This window comes from Pan troglodytes, chromosome 10, assembly GCF_028858775.2.
Source record: "Pan troglodytes isolate AG18354 chromosome 10, NHGRI_mPanTro3-v2.0_pri, whole genome shotgun sequence".
NCBI lineage: Eukaryota > Metazoa > Chordata > Mammalia > Primates > Hominidae > Pan > Pan troglodytes.
In genome coordinates this window covers 18,961,249-18,982,349 of record NC_072408.2, presented here as the reverse complement: position 1 = coordinate 18,982,349, position 21,101 = coordinate 18,961,249, and the positions used below count along the sequence as shown (strand labels likewise).

At 45.6% G+C, this 21,101-nt stretch overlaps 1 protein-coding gene across 6 annotated transcripts in view; it reads right to left on the bottom strand.

Annotated features, from left to right (window-relative positions):
- ETV6 (ETS variant transcription factor 6) overlaps positions 1 to 21,101 on the bottom strand; it is a 241,205-nt gene that overhangs the window by 59,354 nt on the left and 160,750 nt on the right. The window contains exons 3-4 of one of the 6 annotated variants that reach the window (XM_063786350.1): positions 5,942 to 6,011; positions 4,214 to 5,246 (exon numbers count right to left, since the gene is read on the bottom strand). The exons of the other annotated variants lie outside the window; for them this stretch is intronic. The gene's annotated coding sequence lies outside the window, so the exon portion shown is untranslated. The remainder of the gene's footprint in view (positions 1 to 4,213; positions 5,247 to 5,941; positions 6,012 to 21,101) is intronic. 6 annotated transcript variants of the gene reach the window in all.

Below are 21,101 nucleotides of genomic sequence, written 5' to 3'. Positions count from 1 at the left end.
CATATATAATAATCTCAATGCATAGAAAAATACAATGAAACATAACAGTATTCAAAGAATTGACACTTAGTAAAATTGTAGGTGATATTCCCTGTCTCCTTTTCCTTTTTTCTTTCTTATTTCTCATTCTCTATTAAGCATGTTTTACTTTTATATTTAAAAAACTATTTAAGGGCTGGGTGTGGTGGCTCACACCTGTAATCCCAGCACTTTGGGAGGCCAAGGCCGGTGGATTGCTTGAGGTCAGGAGTTTGAGACCAGCCTGGCCAACATGGTGAAACACTGTCTCTACTAAAAATACAAAAATTAGCTGGGCATGGTGGCAGGCGCCAGCTACTTGGGAAGCTGAGGCAAGAGAATTGCTTGAACCCAAGAGGTGGAGTTTGCAGTGAGCCGAGATTGCACCACTGCACTCCAGCCTGGGCAACAGAGTGAGACTCTATTTCAAAACAAACACACACACACACACACACACACACACACAATTTAAAAATTGAGCTAATCAGAGAATATCCCCAATATCGCCTCATCAGTTTCTTTAGTTGTCTCCCTTCCTTCTTATTCCAATAAGGGTCATATGCAGTTGATAAGTCAGGATTTCATTTTCAAGAGCAGCCCAAATGACTCTGAGTTGTGTCTCAGCATTCAGATCATGAGATCATAAATACTTTTCCCTACATTTTAAAAATTTGCCTTAAGTCAAGAAAACACATCTGTTCTTGTCTCTCATTTCCCTTCCCCAATCCTAAAATCATGTTTTTATTCTCACCCTCTGCTATCATTTCTACTTTTCCAGACAATTCCTCATTTGTCAGATTTGAGTGCAAATTAGCAATGCTCCTCAATGCATCTTCCACCTTCTGGGAGATGAAATTGTGAATTGTTAGGTACATGTGTTAAGAGTTAACATGTCCATGCATGTAGCTGAAGGGGATTTTGCAGTGATTTGCACACGGTGCCTGGCACATAACAGTCCCCAGGTAATGCCAGACTGTACAGCCAAAGATTTCCATTCCTAGGCAGTCCACATCTGAGCCAGCTCTGCAGTCTGTGATTGGCACCCCTCTCCTCCCCGACACATCTGATCACTTACTCCAGCTCCGGTTTTGATGGTCAGGACACTCAGCTCTGTGCAGTTCAAAACATTACCAGATGCTTCCGCATCCATGTCATGCCATCATCTATTCTGCGAGGGAGCTAAAGCTGGCACAACTGTATTTTCAGAAGAAACTGAAGTTCAGAGATCGAGGGACTTTCCCAAGGTCACAATGAACCTAAGACCAAAACTCCAGCTCCAGGCTTTCTGTATTACCCAGTGAACTTCCCCTGGGTTAAAGGAAATAATGGATGTAAAAGCCCCTTGCACTCTAAAATGCACTGTAAAAATGCAAGGGAATGAGGAATAATAAACCATAAACTCAACTTCTCATGGCAGGCCTGGTCTAGCTGCAGATCCCGAATACTGCTCGGTGCCCACAGAGCACCTTCTGACCTCTGCTTGCCGAGGGCAGGGTTTACTTAGAATTCTTCCCTGTGTACTCTGCCCTTCAAAAGAAAACCAAGTGTCCTCAGAGCCCTTCAAGCTGCTTCCCAGAGGCACTTTTCCGGAGACTTTTCTGCCTCTTTTCCCTTCCCCACCCGCCTGCTCTCTGCAAATCTGCTCAAAACCCCCAGGCCAGCCTCGGATGCATTCTGACAAGCTCCACATCTCACTCCTCTGGGTCTGCCTCTAACCTTGAATGTGCTATCTGACCAAAGCCGCTTTCTGCAAACAAATTCTGTCACTAGGGAATTGGAAGTTCCAAAACATTTCCTACTTCTGTCCTCAAGGTTAGCCTGTATCTCAGCACTAAGTTTCCAAGTGGAGGTCGGAAAGTTATACTCATGTCTTTCAGCCCAAAGTCCAAGAACAAGAACACTCTATGTTCATGTTCAGATCCAAAGTCACAGTCAATTGCCTCGAATGATGTTTTTTCTTATAAACTTCATTTTGTGGATTTTTCTGACTTTTATCTAGTTTTAGCTACAAACGGGTTTTTAGCAGAAAACCTGTTGACAGCAAAACTGACCCAGAGCTTGCCGCTCAGCCTCACAAACATGACTTAGAAGAGTTCTTCTCATTTTTGCTTCTGGGCAGCAAGCCCAATGTGGTGACAGCCATGTAGCATTTTAGATCAGACCTTGGGTTTCGGAGTCAAATTGTCCTGGGTTAAAACACTGGCCGCACCACTTACTAGCGCTGGGTTAGTTACGTGTCTGAATCTGTTTCTCCAGCAGTAAGATGGAGTCCAGAATAGTACTTACCTCTTAGGGCAAATGTGAGCATGAAATGAGGTGATCCCTATAGAGATGTTGCACAGTGCCTGGTACACAGCAAGTGCTCAATGCATTTTGGGGGGTTGGGTAGGACAAGGACTGGATAGTAGATGAGTTGTACTTTGTCCCATGTCTCCAGAAGACCAAAATACTTTCAGCAGCTCCCTGGAGCTGCAGAAGCTGGAGCAAGCATTCTTGGAAGGTGCATGACGGCTCTGGCAGGAGCTATGAGGCCCAGTACAGTGCTTCGAGGAGGGGACTGAATTGTCATCGTGCAGGCTGGGAAAATGGCTCAGGTGGGGTTGCGGAAAACAGCCTGGATCAGGGAGAGGTTGGAGGAAAGAAGGCTGAAGGAGGTGCCCGCTCAGGCCCCAGGCCAGGCTGAGGCAAGTAAGACATTTGCCCCAGGAGCAAAATTTAAGGGGTGCCTTTAAAAAGTTTCAGTAATCAAGATCATGTAATGCAATATTTTAAAAATCAAAATTAATGCAGAAAATGTATGGTGATGTAAGCATCAACATTTTAATTAAAGTCCATATCAAAAAAAAAAAAAGATAATGGGGAGGGGACAGCAAAAAGGGAGTGGGGAAGAGATTAGAGCAAGTACTTCTCAGTGTTAGGAAGAAGGTACAGGATTCCTTGAGAATTCAGCCAGAGTTCATAAACCCCCCTTCAAAATGCACAGGCACATGCACACAAATATTTGCTTGTGATTTCAAAGCTTATAGACTACCTCAAGTTTATCCATGGATCCCTGGAGAATCCGTTTAGTATTTTTTTTAGTCTCATGTATGCAAATAGTTCTGACAATATGTACCTGTGAGGTAATGCGAAAACCAAATCAGGTTTGAGAAGAGAGATATATGTCTCTCCTGATATTTCAGGGAGAAAAACAGAAAAGAGAGACAGGAAGGGTGCCCTCTTCTCACTTAGAAGTGGGGGTACAATGAAATGTTTGAGCTGTCATTTCTTTATTTGAAATGCACAGTCCTGACCTTAAATAGGGAATGTCCCTTCTTCAGTTATTATAGACATCATTGCTAACATATTGAAAGTTTTTCTTCATAGTAGTTAGGGTCAATCACTGCAAATAACCTTAATTTATGTACAATGAGGCAACTTGGCTATGCAAGGAGAGATACTATACAAGGATGAGTTTCTAAAGCAAAGAGGCATTAAGGCAGCATTTCCTATACTGCAGGGCAGAAAGGTCATTTTTATTATCAAACTTACTGATATGTATGCTTACAAAGAAGCCTGAGTTTAAGAAGAAAAAAAAAGTAGGAAAATAGATATTAAGAGTTGAAATGTTCCTCAAACAGATTTATTGAGAAATCGAAACTGCTGGAGGAAAGTTGGTGCAAGAATGTTTGTAATCCTCGGCGGAAATGGATGGGGTAAAGAGAACATAAAGATCCTGCAGGATTTGCATGATTCACAGAACATGGATACTCTCCTGAGGGTGCCTGAATAAAGAAGGATGAAAATTCTTTCCCCTCCTGCTCTTTTAAACCGCACACGGACCATCTCTGGTGCCCGGCACAGTCTGCAGAACATTCCTGTGCAAAGTGTAACCAGAGTAAAACTCATTCTCATTCTGAACTGGGACCTGATCTGTCCGTCACTTGCATGGAGGAGGCTTGGCTTTGTGTGGCTCAGCTGTGCCTGTTCCCAGCCCTCTCGGGTGTCTCTATTCTCCTGCGAAATTTTAAAAAGCCTCTTCTCAGGATGGAGACAGTCCTGATAATCACTGAATTCCAGGAGGAGGAGGTGGAGGTGGACAGGAGGTGTGGGGGCAGGGTGCGGGGGCTGGGAGAAGGGAATGCGAAAGAGGTGTTGAACTTTTACATGAACAGACCTCAGAAAATACACATAGGGCCCCAAAGGCAAATCTGACCTACAACACCTCCAAAGCATGGCTTTTCTAGAAGATGCTGTTTTTTAAGGAGAATTCCACTGCACCCCCTTCTTCCTTGTCCTCTTCCCTGGCTCTTTGGAGAGTGCTTCCAAGTGCTTTCAAAGGCCCGGTTGGTTGCCTTTGGGTGTCGAATCTACCCTCCACCGAAAGGCTGTCTGGGCTGCTGCTGATTCAGCATTTCGCGGGGCAGACTGCTGTGACACACAGGCAGGATGAAATCATTTTAACAGCGTTGCTGACGCCTCATGAAACAAACAAACAAAAAAAAACAAACTTGGAGAAGCAACTTCTATTTAAAGATAATTGTGTTGCGTGTGTGTGTGTGTGTGTGTGTGTGTGTGTGTGACAGACTTCTCTCTATTCTATTCTATCTCATCCCCTTATTCCTCCTTTCTGAGGACATTCATAGGGAAATGGCTTTTATAGACCTATCAATAAAAAAGCTGTAATCTTTTTTCTCACCAGTTATTAACATATTCCCTAGTATTAGAGTTGTAAAGGTTACTAATCCCCTGGCTTAAGATGGTCACTTGGAGTCAGGAAAGCTAAACACCACCACAAAGCGAACCCCGTCTCCCCTTCCAGGGCCACAGATATGTAACTGGATGTCTCATGCTTTGTCCCTGGGCTTATCTGAGACTCCAAGACTCATACTGGGAGGCCCTCCCTTGCTGCAGAACACTTTTCTCCTTGGCTCTGTCACCCCACCTGGGATTTTACATTATTCATTCGTTTGGATGAAAGCATGAAGATCTCTGTACCAGAGGAAGCAGGCAAAAGGAAAATGATAAATCAATACAGGCTGTTCACACTTAGCTTTGGTGGGCAGTCAGATGAATGAGTGGGGAGGAATGAGTCAGGTGACCCTTGAGTTTTAAGGGCAGACTCCCAAGTAGGTGGCAGGGGTCCTGGAGGCAGGATGGTAGGAGTGACAAGAGGTAGGAGCCCTCACTCCCTTCGGCCCGTCATCATTCATGGCTTACGATTCTTCAAAGGTGCTTTTCATTCTGTGCTGGAAAAGGTATGAGTGTTACAATATAGATGTGAATATTCTGAGTTCCGGAAAGAGGCCGATGTCTGTTTTTTAACTTTGACATGGGAGTCTGGAAAATCTGTGAAGAGCATGAGTGGCTCATCATGGATGGAGCAAGTAATGCTAATCCACCAAGTGCAAAAATGCTCCCCTGAGATTGGGCAGAGCGTAAGATGGGGTGAGGTCTCTGGGTGGTCTGCAGGCTGGCCTCCTGCTACCCTACTATTTGTAAAAGCATGCTGTTGGCCAGGTCCTGTGGCTCACACTTGTAATCTCAGCACTTTGGGAAGCCAATGTGAGAGGACTGCTTGAGGCCAGGAGTTCGAGACCAGCCTGGGCAACATAGCAAGAGCCCCAATCTCCTTGAAAAACAAAATAAATTAGCCAGGTGTGGTAGTGCATGCCTGAAGTCCCAGCTACTCAGAAGGTTGAGGTGGGAGAATTGCTTCAGCCTAGGAGTGGCTGCAGTGAGCTATGATTATACCACTGCACTTCAGCCTGGGTGACAGAATGAGGCTCTGACTTAAAAAAAAAAAAAAAAAAAAAAAAAAAAAGGCATGCTTTCTACTGTTGTTGGCAGGAATTGCTATCTTGATGGAAATATTTAAAATCTCTCTTAACCACGTTATAATAAAATGAAACAACGAAATTCAAATCTTGTTTTTGTCACTTACTAGCTCAGTGACTGGAGAGGGCTGAATGCTGGCTGCCAAATAGAAATGTCCGTGTCCTAATCCCCAGAACCTGTGAATAAGACCTAATTTGAGAATGGCTCTTTGCAGATGTCATTAAGTTAAGGATCTCAAGATTATGCAGGTGGGCCCCAAATTCAATGACAGGTGTCCTTATATGGAAACAGAGGAGAGACGCAGAGGAGAGGAGATGGCCATGTGAAGACAGGGGCAGAGACAGGAGCGATGCAGACGAAAGCTTGCTTTGTGGTTTTTTTCCCAGAGACTCCTATTATCCAAGTGATGAAATTTCTTTGCCTTTCTTCAATATTTGTCACTTTTTCTTGAGTTGTTTTTAAAACCTTTCTTGTTTCTTCTTTAAAAAATTTCCTGCTTCCCCCTTGTGTTTCTCTTTTAAAAAATCACCTTTTGTAAAGATTCATCTTGTATTCTTACTAGTTAACTCTTCATTTCTGAAATGATTTTTCTTTTACTTTTAATTCTTTCCAGAGTCTGTCATTTCATTTGGAAGTTTTTCTAATTCTGATTGATGTTGTGTTTGCCCTACGCTTTGTATCTTTTTCTTCTCACCTTTTAGCTCATTTGGAGGTAAGTAGGGTTTTGAATTGTTCTAAAGGCATGTTGTTTTGGCACGCTTTCTTTAGGGATGCTATTCTGCTCCTTCTGTTCCTTTATCTTATAAAAACTTTGTGTGGGATTTGACCTCACTACTTTTCTGTTGCTCATTTTCATCTGAAGACAATTTTCCGAAATTTTTATGAAATGGCAAGGTTCCAGCCTTAGCAAACCCTCTCTTCTATTGTTTTCAGGTAGCATTCAAATAAATGGCGGCTGGCTTTCTGAAATCTCCTGGTTCTGTTTCCTTTGGGAGACCTTGCATCTAAGTCTCTGTTGCCCCATCCTTTTCTTTTTCTTTTTTTTTTTTAGAGATGGAGTCTTGCTCTGTCGCTCAGGCTGGAGTGCATTAGCGTGATCTAGGCTCACAGCAACTTCCGCCTCCAGGGTTCAATCCTGCCTCAGTCTCCTGAATAGCTGGGATTACAGGCATGCATCACCACGCCCGGCTAATTTTTGTCTTTTTAGTAGAGACAGGGTTTCACCATGTTGGCCAGGCTGGTCTCGAACTCCTGACCTCAGGTGATCCACCTGCTTCGGCCTCCCAAAGTACTGGGATTATAGGCGTGAGCCACCATGCCTGGCCATCCCTAACCTTTTCAATGTGCCTCCACTCCCAGCAGCTTCTCCACAGCTATCCTGAAAGCTGGCCATCAGCGTGGCTGGTTAGTGGCAGAGTTCACAGGGACCAGAGAACTCTACACCTTTCAGACCTCCTCGACGCCACTTGCCCTCACTACTATAGGAATGAGCAAAACCACTCCCACTTTCAGGCTTTCTGGTGAATACCTCTTGGCTATTTTTGGGTTTTCCCTGTTCCAAAGGCTACCAAAAGTCCCATTAAGGTGGGACTTGGGGATGTCTCGTCACTGGGTTTTGGTTTTGCTATTGAGCTGCTCTGCTCTTCCGTGGGGATTCTGAGAATTACACTGCTGCTGCCTGTGCTGTCCTCCCAGACTCTGTCACTGAAGACTTCATGCTGGGAAACATAGAGCCCCTTTGGCGTCTCATAAAGAAGAGCGCCAGTCTTCGGGTTCTCCTAGTGAATCGCTGCTGGGTTTTGTGGCAGTAAGTGAAAGAAATGTGATAATTAATCTAAGGGGTCTCTGGCCCCACCAAAGGGGGTTACAGCCCAAAGTGCAGGAACCACTGCACTCTAGAAACAGAGACAACAACCAGAGGGGATACACAGGAAGAATCAAATGGCTGAGAGCCTCAAAGGGCACTGGCAGTCAAGGGGGGCTGAATGGCTTCTCCCACCGAAAGAACTAAGGAACGATTCTAGTGAAGATGAAACATCGAAATAGAAGGAATTACTGGCCGGGTGCAGTGGCTCACACCTGTAATCCCGCATTTTGGGAGGCCGAGGCAGGCGGATCACAAGGTCAGGAGTCTGAGACCAGCCTGGCCAACATAGTGAAACCCCGTCTCTACTGAAAATACAAAAAATTAGCCTGGCCTAGTGATGGGAGCCTGTCATCACAGTTACTTGGAAGGCTGAGGCAAGAGAATCATTTCCACCTGGGAGGCAGAGGTTGCAGTGAGCCGAGATCGTACTACCGCACTCCAGCCTGGGAGACAGTGCCAGACTCCAACTCAAAAAAAAAAAAAAAAGGAAAAAAAGGACTCTCTAGTGGGGATTAAAACAACAGTAAAGACACAGCCTTTTACTGTCTTTCCATATCTCCTATCACCGAAAGTCAAGATGTCCAGATGTCAGAACTATGAAATTTTTAACAGTTCACAAAAGTATGAGTGACTCAGCCTGTCAGACATCTTAGCAATCCTAGATCGTGGTGGAGACCTCCCCAAGTTAGTCTTTCCCAAGTTCAGTGATGAATTGCATCTTCAAGGAAATACGGAGTTATAGTCACAGATTCCCCCATGCAAGCCCTTAGGAGGAGCGATCCAGCTGCTCATCTCAGAAAGAGCCCCACAAAACCAATGAGGTGTGTGAACGCCAGAGGCCCTACAGGTGTGGTTGGTCTTGCTGTCAGCTCTAACTTCGCTTTTCCTGCTTGTGGCAGCCTCCTTTCTCACTGGAGTCTTGTCTGTTTGGAAGACTCGACTCATCCCTGACATGCCAGTCTCGTCGGAGGATGCTGTCATGTACTGATAATTTTTAAAAATGGCTGTTTTAATGCAGCCCTTGGAAACTTTGCAAGAAATGTATTGATTTGAAATACTCAAGCTGAATTATTGAGCTCTGGCAAAGGGAAATAAATCTTTCCCATTCCTCCATGCCTGTTGCCAAGCCCAGCTTCCAGGAAGCAATGGCTGTCCTTTCTGGAAATGAAGCAAAGCTCAAACATTCTATCACTTTCCCTTTACTTCCCCCACTCCCTCTTCTCTTCGCTTGCAATTCACTGACAAAAGCACTTTACATTCATTGCTCATTTGCCTGAATAGGCATCTGAATTAGTAATGCCCAAATTAGTAATGCCTGGCTGAGGCAGCTTCCTAAATAATGAGGCCTGATCATTTTGGCAGACCCAGAGGCCCGTGGAAAGCAAGCCTGCAGCAGGACGTTAGGTTAAACACTCTTCCGGTTTTATAACCAAAATTTCCCCTACAGACCTGGATGTGAACAGTAAACGGTATATGTTTACTGATGCTACAGATGAATAAGACCAGGAGCTAGAAATGGGGGAGAAAGGTAGAGAGAGTGTGCGGCAAAGGGGACGTATGCTGGAGAGTTCTAACGCACAAGGCAGGATTAACAAAAACTTCCTGACATCTGCTGTTTCTTTCATTTCAGGCTGAATGATCATCTCACCTGGCCATGTGCCAGGGGAATTCCCATCATTACCATCAAAACACAGTTGGGTCTAACTGCTGAGCACTCATTTTGTCCACCTCTCCGTTCACTCACCCACTCACCCATCCGTCTAACCTAGGAGATGCCCACTATGCCTCGCGTCCCAGATCAGGTGCAGGGCATGTCAAGGTGAATGAGACTGGATTTTGCGGTCTGGAAGGGAAGAAAGGAATGTAAAGAGACATTTACAAGTTAGTGCATTCGTGCACGGCCAGGGAAGACTTTCTCAACTGGATGGGCTAACAGCTTTCCAGTCAAAGGAACAGCGGATGCAAGGCCTGGACACATGAAAAGAGCACAACCAGTTTGGGGAAATGTTGAGTAGTTCAGTAGGATTAGGACGTGAGATATATGTGAGTGTGTGTTCAAATGGGGGTGAGGGTGGGAGGTGACAATGCATCTCCATGTTTGTTTTTAAGAGACAGAATCTCCCTCTGTTGCCCAGACAACAGAGTTGTTGTATGGTGGTGGGATCATGGTTCACTGCAGCCTCGAACTCCCGGCTTCAAGTGATTCCCTTGCCTCAGCCTTCCAAGTGGTTAGGACTACAAATGAGGCACCATACCCGGCTAATCAAAAAAACTTGTTTTTTTTAAGAGATGGGGTCTTGCTATGTTGCCCAGGCTGGTCTCAAACTCTAGCCTCAAGCAATCCTCCTGCCTCAGACTCCCAAAGTGCTGGGATTACAGGCATGAGCCACTGTGCCCGGTCAACATCTCCATTTTGATGCTTAATAGGCACGTTAGGCTTAATGAGGCCAACCAACCTCCAGATGTCACTCATCTAAATCTGCTGTTTCCAATCTTTCCCATCACAGAGAAGGCAAACTCCATTCTTTCTGTGGCCAAGGCCCCACACCTTCCAGTCACCCTTGTTTCTTCTTTCTTTATTTTTTTGAGACTGAGTCTCACTCTGTTGCCCAGGCTGGAGTGCAGTGGCGCCATTTCGGCTCACTGTAAGCTCCGCCTCCCGGGTTCACACCATTTTCCCGCCTCAGCCTCCCGAGAAGCTGGGACTACAGGTGCCCACCACCACACCCAGATAATTTTTTTTTTGTATTTTTAGTAGAGATGGGGTTTCGCCGTGTTAGCCAGGATGGTCTGGTTCTCCTGACTTTGTGATCCGCCCACCTCGGCCTCCCAGAGTGCTGGGATTACAGGCGTGAGCCACCGTGCCCAGCCCCTTGTTTCTTCTTTTACACCCCCTTCTGGTCCATTGGTAAGTGTTATTGGCTCTGCCTTCCAAATGTATCCAGCTCTGCCCACTTCTGCCACCTCTGCTGCCACTACATTAGTCCCAGCCACCATCCTCTCTTGCCTGGATCATTGTTACTCGTCCCTGACTGGTCTGCCAGCTTCCACTGTTCCTTCCCTGCATCTATCCTCAACAGACCTGCCAGAGATTCATTCAAATCACATCACTCCTCTGTTTGTAAGTTTCATCATGTCACTCTGCCCAGAATCCCCCAGTGGCTTCCTATCTCTCACTCACAGTTCATGCCAAGGTCTTTACAATGATCTTCTGGGCCCTATATGACCTGACCTGTCTGTACCCAGCTCCCACCATCCTTTCCTGCCATCATCCTTTCCCTCCTTCATTCTGCTCCAGCCACGCTGACCTCTCTGCTGTTCCTCAGACCTATCAGGAACTATTCCCACCTCAGGGCCTTTGGACTTGCTGTTCCTTCAGCTGATATTCTTCTCCTAGACATCCTCACTTCCTTCAAGTCCTCCCTGGACACTCCTTCTAACATCGCATATCTGTTCTCAGACTCCCCCGGTCTTCTTTCTTGCTTATTTTTGTTTTCTCTTAGCATTCATCCCTAATCTACCTAATAATTTTACTAATCATGCTGTTTCTTACTCATTTTCTTCACTAGCATGTGAACGGAACTTTGTTTGGTTTCCTGCTATATCCCCAGTGTCTCAAGCAGCTTCTAGCCCATTTTCAGTACTCAATATTTCTGAATGGATGAGAAGCTATGGCACATGATGGAGACAGTGCAGCATGGTGCTAAGGAGTGTGGGCCTGGAGTCAGGTTTCCTGGGTTTGAATCTTGGTTCTCCCACTTCCTAGCTGTGTGACCTGGTGCAAGGTGCCTTACCTTTCTGTGCCTCAATTTCCTCCACTGTAAAACTCGGATAGTAACAGGACCTACGTCAGGAATTATGAGCATTAAGTATGTCGACATATGTGTAAAGACCTTAGAACTGTGCGGGGTATGGATTGCAAACTTCATTAAGTGTTAGCTGTTATTAGGAAGGCCTTGGAAGGCCTTGTCTGCTGTACTAAGGAGTTCAGGCTTTATCCTAAGGCTACAAGGAGTCACTGAAGAATTTTAAACAAGGGCGTAACATAATCGGATATTGTTTTCAAAGGATCACTCCAGCTGCAGAGTAGAGAATGAATTAGAACAGGGCAAGACTGGTACAAGGCGGCCAGTCAGAGGCTGTTGCAGAAATGGAGATGACAGATATTGTTAGCCTGAACTAAAGCAGAAGGGATGGAGAAAGGATGGGCTGAAGATACCATGGGGTAGAATTGATGGAACTTAAGAGATTAATTCAATGTGGAGGAAGCAGTCAATGACAAAATCCAAGCTCCTGATTCCCGAAACTAGATGAATAGAGGGGCCCGCCCATCTCATCCCACAGAGGATGGATTGGCGGGGGATATATTCAGCTTTGTTGAATGTGAGGTAACTGTACAACATCTAGGTAAAGAGGCCCAGTAGGCAGTTGTACACATGCATCTGTTATTTAAGAGAAAGGCCCAGGCTAGAGATAAAAAATATTTGGAAGTCCCCATCGCACTGATGATCATTGAAGCCATTGGAGTAGGTGAGTTTTCCAGAGGAAAACATTTAGGCAGCAGGCAATTTAGAAAAGGTGTATTCTTAAAGGAGGGAACAGCAGGGGACAAGTCCGGGGACAAGTCAGAGGACAGTGGTATCTTGCAAGCCAGGAGAGTTTCGGGCAGCAGATGGCAGATGGATTCGGCATCTGGGGACTGCAGCCAGGGCAGAGGGGCAGCAGGCGTAGAAACCAGATCACGGAGGGTTGAGGCGCTAATGGGAGGTGAGGAGGACACCATGTGGAGAACTCTTTCCAGAACTTGGCTGTGAGGAGCCAGATTTGTGGTAGTGAAGAGCGATGTGCAATCCAAGTGGGCTTCTTTGAAGATGGAATGGAACTAGGTGCAAATGAGAAAGAGGCTGACTGTGAAGGAGGGGAGAAGCCCACTGGGGAGGCTGAGGCAGAAGAGCTCAGGGGAAGGGACCTCTGTATACAGGGGAGGGACGCCTGTTCCACTGGTAAGATGGTGAATGCATGTGGGTAGGGTAGGCTGAGGGCCAGGAGGGAGGAGCAGGGTGACAGCTGATCCCTCTGCAGGAGGAGGTGAGGCTGCCTGGGATCCTGCAGAGGAGGGGTGAGACTATAGCTTAGAAAAGGGCTGCAGGGGTAGGAGGGACTCCAGAACCAGGGACACCCCAAGGCTTGAGAAGCAGCATGAGTGCCAAGTGGAGGGAAGAGTACCGAGCAAAGTGAACACTAGCATTTCTACTCTCCTTGGAAAGCACAGATTTTAGGCTCGGAGATACCAAGCCCCATATCATAACTGGTATAAAACCCAAACCACACCAAATATTCAGTGAGAACATACAGTGTGCCCAGAGAAATCTTCCTTAAGAACCATTCCCATTGCTTTTTTTTTTTTTTTTTTTGAGACAGAGTCTCTCTCGCTCTGTCGCCCAGGCTGGGGTGCAGTGGCACAATCCCAGGCCATTGCAACCTCCGCCTCCCAGGTTCAAGCGATTGTTGTGCCTCAACTTCCTGCATAGCTGGGATTACACGCATGCATCACCACGCTCAGCTAATTTTTGTTACTTATGTATTTTTTAGTAGAGATGGGGTTTCGCCATGTTGGCCAGGCTGGTCTTAAACTCCTGGCCTCACATGATCTGCTCACCTTGGCCTCCCAAAGTGCTGGGATTACAGGTGTGAGTCACTGTGCCCAGCCCCGCTGCTCTTTTGAATAAAAACCTTCACAACTCCCCACCAAAGGCACATAAAATAAAACCCCACTCTTCAAAGAGGCATTCAACTTCCTTATCACCTGGCCCCCAAGGCCCTTTCCCAGACCTTTTTTCCCAGCACTTTCCATACCTGCCTTCATCCAGATACACACCTCCCAACACCCCTCCCTGTCACCCCGCAGGCCTTTGCTCACACACTTGCTTCGTCTGTCTGCAACATGCTTTTCCTCCCTCCTTGCATGTGGAAACCCACATCTCCTTTAAGGCCTGAAACTGAAGTCACTCCTTCCAGGAAGCCTCCTTCTAAAAATGTCTTTCCTCCTGTCTTTTTGCTTCCAGAGAACTTTGAAGATGGATATGGAATTTCTAGGACGCCGTGTTAAATTAGAGTTATGAGTGCATATGTCTTTTTTCCCGCTAGGCAGTGAGCTCTGAATGCAAGCCTACTTATGTTTGACTTTGTACTCCCCACAGAACCCATTCCGGTAAGAGTTCATGCTCTTGAGCTGGCATGGGGGCTGGCCAGGCCTCGGGGTGCTGTGTGTGGCCAGGGGAAAAAAAGATGACTTTTTGAAATGCAACAATGATTTGTGCATTAAAATGGAACGTACCCTACAAGTACTGTCTTTCTGGCTAGAAAAGTACATGATTAGTTAAGTAGACACTGAGATCATTAGTGGAAATTACTCCATAGAGTTATAAGTTCAGAGCATAAGACATTTTTTACCCTGATCAAATGATTTATTTTTTGGTTCTTATTTCTTCCTAAATTTTCCCTGTTTGGCATCTTAGAGACATTTTTCTTCCTGCTGTGCCTCATCATTAACTCCTATTTCTTGAGCTTTCATAATACAGTACAGCAGAGGCTGTAGGAACATCACACAAACAGGATCTCTTTTGCTTCTACGAGAATAAGTATTGAAAGAATATTAACTTCTGGCATCTAAGGGCAAAAGCATAAATTGAGATTATACTATATACCTGGTGCTTTGGAGACACTTTCAATTTCATCTTCATAACAGCTCTGGAGGGTGGATATTACTGTTTCCATTTTCCAGATGAGAAAATGCAGACATGGTCAGAGGAGTTAACTAACTTGGGAAGATCCTGAGTCCAGCTGAGTGCTGGAACCGGGGTTTGCAGACCAGCCTGTTTGACTCCAAAGTTCGGGTTCCCTCACCATGTTGACAGCACATCACCAGAGGCTTCTAAAGGCTGGAAAGCATTGCTTCCTGCCCCCCATCCACCCCACTATGGTAATGGCATGTGCTATCCCTGGCTTGGGACTGTGAACATCCTAACTGGGCTGTGAGTCTAATGGAAGGATGGAAAGAAGCTGGTATCTGGTCAAAGTTTCCATTTGCTATAGGAAAATATTGAAGGAAAGTGGGAGTTTATTTCAAATTGTCAACTGCAGTGGGGACCCTTCAGCCACCTCCCTCCCACCCTTTCTAACTCAGCTCTCTGTTATGTGGTGCCCCCACCATCCTTCGGCTTAGCTGGAGAAAGATGGCTGACTGCAGGCACGTTGAGGGAAAGGGAGCCAGGCAGATTTCCAATTCCAAGTTCCTTAGTCTCTGTATACGTTAAGGTCTCTCCTCTATCCAATAAAAACTAAAAGGATCAGAGAGCTGAGAACCAAGAACGAGGCAATGATCTTTTAAAAACATAAAGCTGGCCGGGCGTCGTGGCTCACGCCTGTAATCCCAGCACTTTGGGAGGCCAAGGCGGGTGGATCACGAGGTCAGGAGATCGAGACCATCCTGGCTAACATGGTGAAACCCCCGTCTCTACCAAAAATACAAAAAATTTAGCCAGGCGTGGTGGCGAGCACCTGTAGTCCCAGCTACTTGGGAGGCTGAGGGAGGAGAATGGTGTGAACCTGGGAGACAGAGGTTGCAGTGAGCCGAGACGGCACCATTGCACTCCAGCCTGGGTGACAGCGAGACTCCGTCTGAAACAACAACAACAACAACAAAAACATAAAGCTAACTGTTTTTGCTTAAATATTTTCAGAGGCTTCCCAGGGCCTCCTAAAGTCCTGCTTAACTTCCAACCTCACCCTCTAGCAGACCTGGCTCCAGCCACACTGACATCTGACAGTTCTCAGAGGCACTGCATTCTCTGGCCTTCGCATGTGCCACCCCTTCTGCCTGGGATGAGAGACTTGGCAGATTGTTTTCTGCCTGGTGAACCACATACACTTCAAAATATACGGATATTCCTTACGGGTCACTTTCAGCATGAAGTCGTCCATAACCTACCATCCCAGGAAGGATTAAACGCACCATCTTCAGAGGTGTTGAGCAGCAAAAAAGCAGAAACTGTAATAGAACTGCCTTCTGTATCATTTTTGAGTTTTAAACCCTTCAATAACTGCAGGTTCCAAGAGTTTCTACTATACCCAGCATACTGTCCTCTGCCCCTGTCAAATGAATTTATTTGTTGTGTCCTGTTCACAAATATCCCCAAGCCTAAGTCATCACACACATCAAGCTCTTCACCTGGATGTCTTTCTGCCCTGAGCCAAATTAGGAGAAATGGCTGGCAATACTCCACAGTTTGCAAAGTGCTTTCAAACACATCATCTCATTTGGCCTTCACAGTCACCAGGTGAGTCAGCTGCACGGGCATTATCATTCTTACTTCCAGCTGAGCCACCTGAAGGGAACGGGGCTAAATGGCTTGATCAAAGTGGCCCAAGTAGACGGAGGGCCAGGATCAGAATAGAGATCTTCTGGCTGTCATTCCAGGGCTTGTCTAATGCACCAACTTGCAAATCAGAGGTGGCACCACGGGTCGGTGTCCTCCAAGAGGACTCTCCAAGTGGACCAGTTGCCTTGCAGGGTGATCCTATTCTATTAGGGTATGATGGGCATCAGGAAATCATGGAGAAGGAATTAGAACCTCGTGCTTTAGTCCTGGCTTTGCCCCCTGCCTTGCTTGGATAGGACTCAGCTAAGGCACTCACTGTCTTTGAGTTTGTTTTCTCATCTGGAAAGTGGGAGTAACTTCTTTTTTTTTAATCATGCCCATCTTGCTGTGAGATCAAATGAGGCCATGGATGTGAAGGTTCTTCAACATGACTATAAAACATCACTAAGTCCTAAGTAGGTATCCTATTCTGGGGCGTGATTTGACTTCTCCTGGGAAGTATGTGAACTGATGAACCACAGGAAAGTGGGGTGCATCATTTTCTGTTGTGTTAGGGCCTCTGTTTCCTTCTCCTTTAGGCTTTTGCTGGGACTGAGCTCTGGGTTTTCTGCGCTGAAGCTGCAGAAGCAGCCCCCAGACCCTGCCCCTGTACCACAGCCACCTTGGATGGCAGTTCACATCACACTCCCCGGGAAGGGCTGGATGCAAGGCAGAAGCAGGCGAAAAGAGGGGCATTCTGCTCACATTTCTTTCCCTGCAGTACATTTTTGTCTTAACCCCTGCATTCCTAGACATTTGTACCCTTTTAATTTCTTGGTGAAAGCCTCCTCGTTGTATACTGCATTTATGTTTCTGCATAACATTTCCTTAAAGGAAAATGATGCAAACCACATCTCACAAAGCCTGAGAGAGGGCTGCAGAGCTTGACAAGGAGAGCCATCGATCTGAGCCCTTTATGATGTGGATGCTAAGCTATGCCAGCCTCTGAATGCTGGTGTCAGACCCAGGCATGACTCACAACACACACAGCTGGGCTAAGATCATAGAGAAATAGTGGAGAGTGTTTGGGGTGATCTGTCTCACACTCACTTTGGTGAACACATTTATGATCTTTCATGTCTGCAATACCTACTCTGAAAAAAAAATTTGTTTACCTGTCAGGTTTGAGATCGAATGATCTGTAGTTTGAACCCAAAGTATTGAAAAAAAAATTTTTTTTTACAAGGTTTTGTTTACAAAGCCAAGAAAAGATAAAACATTTTAAGTTGGTACTGCCCTCGAAAATTATGGTGGATGTACACTTGGGACTTTCTAAAACAAGATCTGAATAAAATAAGACACTTAACATGAAAAACTCTATTGAACACAATTTAATCTTTCTTTGATTCCTGAGTGGGTAATTCAGCATTTTACAGAACTTTGGGGTCACCATTATAAATATCAGCTGTCACTGTACTGGTAAAATATAAAATGTACCAGTTAATAATAGCTTTGCAATTCACAGAAAATCAGATAATGGAGGTTTTACCGTAACTGGAATTATGATGTTAAAAGAATCAATGCATTTTTCCAAAAGAGCCTAAATCATTTCTAGGAAATAATTCATGCCTTGTAAGAATTTACAAGGAAGTGCTTGGTACTCCCTGGAAAAAATCAGTAGTTCTTCATTATTAAGTTTTCATTTTGCATGTGTACTTCATTGTATTATTATTGTGGTTAATCCCGTGTCCACGGCCCTGGCCTCGAACCACACAGGCTCTTCTTAAATAAAGTGGAAGATTTCTTTGGCCTGTCCTAAATCCAAGGAACAATATGCAACTCTGCAAGTGCATATCACAAGAAGTCTTTTCAAGGTCGTGCTCTTGGTGACCCTTTGTTTAAAGGAATTTGGGCTGGATTTATAGTTGTCAGTTCTGAAGAATCAGGAAAGGGCAGGCCGTGAAGGGGTGGGGGAGGAAAAGAGAAGGAAAGAGGGAGGGAGGGAGGGAGGCAGAGGCTCATACCACACAGTACTGAGCCACCAAGGACAGAGTTTCTACACTGTTTCATTAGAACATGAAATTTACTCTGTTGCCTATGCGTCTGCTGTGAGCTGAAAAGAAGTCAGTTTACTTCCTCAGCATCTGGGGTCCCATAATTCTGAGTCATGGCCACATTACCTCTGCTACTGAAAAGGCAAGAGCTGGGTTGCTCAGACAGCCCCGCAGTTCACACTGCCTGTGCTGCAGGCAGGAAAGTTTCCACCCAAAGGCCGGCAGAGGGAGGGTGTGCCCCTGGCGGGTGGGCTGGGGGTGGGGTGAGGAGGGGCAGGGAAGAAAGGGAAGGAGACTTCCTTTTTAATGCTGGTTCTCTTCTCAGTCCAATCCAAGTCTCTCCATGGAAGGATGGAAAATTCTGATTTCCTGTATCTCTTCGAAAACAATGAAATCCACTCTCCCCGGAGGGCAGGTTTGCTGAAGCTGTTGGCTCCGGCTGGCATGCACAGCCTTGGCTAAGTAGCCACACAGCACAGCACAGACATCCCGGCGAACTGAAGGCTCACAACCAGGAGCCTACCCCATGCACTCCCTCCCCAGCACCGGGTCACCGCAGCCAGGGTTCCTGGGGCCTCCGGAATGTCAGGGAGCCCCTCACTGCCTCTTGGGTGGCAGGAAATCACTAAGCTATGAGGATAAAGACCAGCCGGGGTCCCCATGCAGCTTTAGGGCTGATTTCTATTTCCCCTTGTGGTGGTGAAGCAGATTTCAAACTGCACTCAATACAGTCCCCAGCACAGGAGAAATGAAACCCTTTAAATCTTAGGCCTTCACGCAGGAGCCTCCCCTGCAGCTTTCAAACTCACAGAAGCCTTTTGTTATAGTCCTAGGAATGTGTACTTAGCAGAGAAAGCGTGGCTTTGTGGTGGCTGTGAAAGAATACTGAGGGCGGTGAGCGGGGGGAAGAAGAGACCCGCCTCTGGTAAGATCCTCTCCCGAAGTCTGATGGCAGCCAGTCTCAGAAAACAAGAAAATCCACCCAAGGACAAGGTACCCAACCACCCCCAGGGCTCTCCCAAAAGTGTCGGAGTGAGAGGAAGGAAAGCACTAAATATATTTGAGTATGTGAGTGAGCGCAGGGGGAGGAGTGAGCTAAAGGGGTTTTACTGCATTGGTTGCTATAATTTGTGGGGGGTTCCTAAGAATTATTCCCATATCCTTCCCCAAGGGAACCTGTGAGGAAACTGGCAGCTGCTTATTGTGATCTAGTGTAACAGCACATAGTACAGCCAAAATACTGCAAGGAATTAGAGGCGGAAGGGGCCTCAGGACTGATGTTCACCAGTTTGCTGGTAAGATTTGTGCAAAACTTCAGTGAAGAGTGTGCACGCGGTCAATTTCTCCAAAATGGGAGAATATCTACAATAATGAGCAGAAACATAATAAAAAGCATTCTGAACAAGTGCAAGAAGACTCCTAATAAATATCTTATTACATGTAGCATATTTTACAGTGTTCTATAAATTTTAGGTAGACTAAAACCAAGGCTTAAAATGAGTTAGCATTGGGACATTTTTACTGCCACATGTGTTCGATTGCAAAGCGATGCTTTTAGACAGGGTTAGCCTTCTGCAAAATTCTTAAGTAGGTGATTCCATCTCAGCTTTCCAGTTCTCTGCCCTTTTCCCTTCTAGGTGTCATAAAATAGCAGGACCAGCACAGGTTTTGGACCAGGCAGCTCTGGTTTAAATCCCAGCTCTGTTCCTGACTGGCCTAGGACCTGGTCAGGTCATCTAGTCTCCTGTCTTCATTTCCTCATCTGTAGAAACTGGATCCCAACGCACAGGGATTGTTGTGAAAATTTTACGTGTGAAAAGTGCTGGACCTTAGCAGGCACTCAGAAATGTTATTTTGCTTCGTTCCTACCTAATCATCCCCTTTCCCATCCCTTCATGATCTACACATCCCTGCTTCATCTCACCACCACCATCATCACTAAAACAAGCATCCAGGAAGGGATTTAAAAATGCTAAATGCTCTGGTGAAATGACCACCAAGAGCTTAATGAGCCATCTCCCTGGTCTACATGTCTTTCTGCAAAAATCCATGCTCAAGGAGTAAACTGCTAATGGTAGAAATCCAGGCACCCAAGGAAGGGCTGGGAAGTGTTTTGAAGGCAGCGAGTCCTTTCTGGAAATCTGAAACCAGACAGATAAGCAGATAGCTGCAGTGGCCAGGTCACCATAGCATATTCCAAAAGACACTGCTTCTTGGAATTATCACTGGCCTTTGCTAAACAGCCTTTCCTTTTCCTATTGATTGCCAAGCTTTATATAAACAGAGCATTTCTCATTTTTAGTTAGATTCGAAATGAGTCCGGTAATCTAGATTCCACTAGAGCATGTGGTAAAAGCAGAAAGACTGGTTGAGGCTGAGCTCCTGTTATAAGCAATATCCGGGCAATGATTTGAGTTAGAGAAGACAAAAAACACAGGGGGGAAAAACCCTGAAAAGAATCAATTATTTGCTGTACCACCATTCTGAAAGTGGTTTGAGGCTTTGTTTTAATAAATGTCATGTATTTAAGAGTTTAAAGAACTTTCTGGACATTGGAGGTGTTTAAAAATTGGAATTGGAGGTGTTTAAAAAAAAAAAGAGCTGCCTGTGAAACAGTGAGATTCCCATTGTTAGAGGTATCCAAGGGAAGGTGGGTGGCCATCGCTCAGTGATGTCATATTTGGAATAGAGGCAGAGTGTGAGGCTGGAATAGGTGACCTGGATCATCCATCTAACCCCAAGTCCTACCATAAATCTGTGAAAGCAGCAGCAAACAAAGAGATAATAATAGTTTCAAATCTTTCAGAAGGTGTAGTTATTATTAAAGATGGACCCAATCCACCTTTCCAGGTTAATCCTAATCAGGAACAGAGAGGAAAATCTGACCTGTGGACTTCACTAATTGTGATAGTCAGACATCTTTTAGATTGGATTTTGCCAACTCGAATCTCAAGAGACCACAGGTATTTTTTATTTCAGTGTGGT